The 1,100-nt window shown below is 45.2% G+C and overlaps 1 non-coding gene across 1 annotated transcript; it reads right to left on the reverse strand.

Moving 5' to 3' along the window:
* Positions 1-306: 306 nt before the first annotated feature.
* On the reverse strand, positions 307-378 carry TRNAA-UGC. The gene has a single exon. It is a non-coding gene; the product is annotated as a tRNA-Ala (tRNA).
* Between the last annotated feature and the right edge of the window lie 722 nt (positions 379-1,100).

The following is a 1,100-nucleotide window of genomic DNA, read 5'->3' on the forward strand; positions in this document are numbered from 1 at the left end:
GGACCACGTGGAGCTGTCTCTGAGTAGTATAGCCAGAAAAAAAATGCTCTGAGGCGGATTTTAAACAGGGAACTTCAAAAGAGCTAGAAATGGTCCAAAACAACCAATTACTACAGCTCTTGTGCTGAGGTCACTCCTTCAGGGACAGATAGGCTGCTGAAGGCTCCCCACTCCCATTGGTGAGCAAAGAAACTTCCTTCTTATCCAAGTAAGGTAATGGACAACACAGGAACTACAACACAGCCCAGAATACAGCAAAGCCTGTAAACTGGACTAAACTAGTCGAGGAGAGGCAGGAAAATGCTATGGAAATGCTGGGGATTGAACCCAGGACCTCATACATGCAAAGCATGCGCTCTACCACTGAGCTACACCTTCAGGGACAGATAGGCTGCTCAAGGCTCCCCACTCCCACTGGTGAGCAAAATAACTTCCTTCTTATCCAAGTAAGGTAATGGACAACACATAGTTACTCAGCTATTCGGTAAGTCTTCACTGCCTCCCACATTTCTGGAGACACTGGAAAATATGAAGGTACTACCAAATGCCCTAATATTGGGTGATTTCAATTTCTCAAACATTAACTGGGAGAACTACTCAAGTACTAACTCTTCCCTGAACTCCACCTCACAGTCACAGTTTTTTAACTTCCATCATTTAATCCTTGCCACTGCTTTCGCACTCCTCCTCCTCTTCTTGATCACCAACGTCATCCTACAAACCACCATTCTATGCTGCTTAACTACACTTTCCCCTGTCACCACTTTACAATCTCCTTCAGACTGGCCCTCCTACATAGGATATAATCCACCTGTGTGCATCTTCCTCCACTCTTGTATGTCACTCTATGCTCCTCCCTCTTCTTAAAATACATATTCAGCACAGTGATGTCCATCCTTTTCACAAAATCCTCAAACATCTCCTTAACACCATACCTACCCATCACTTCCTCATCCCCTCTGTTCACTTCACCAACATGCACATTGAGGTCCGCTCCAATCACTAGTCTCTCACCCTTGGGTACACTCACCACCACTTCATCCAACTCACTCCAAAATTTTTCTCTCTCATCCATCACACACCCAACTTGTGGAGCATGT

This window comes from Protopterus annectens, chromosome 14.part0, assembly GCF_019279795.1.
Source record: "Protopterus annectens isolate FY-2018-M chromosome 14.part0, PAN1.0, whole genome shotgun sequence".
Classification (NCBI taxonomy): Eukaryota; Metazoa; Chordata; order Ceratodontiformes; family Protopteridae; genus Protopterus; species Protopterus annectens.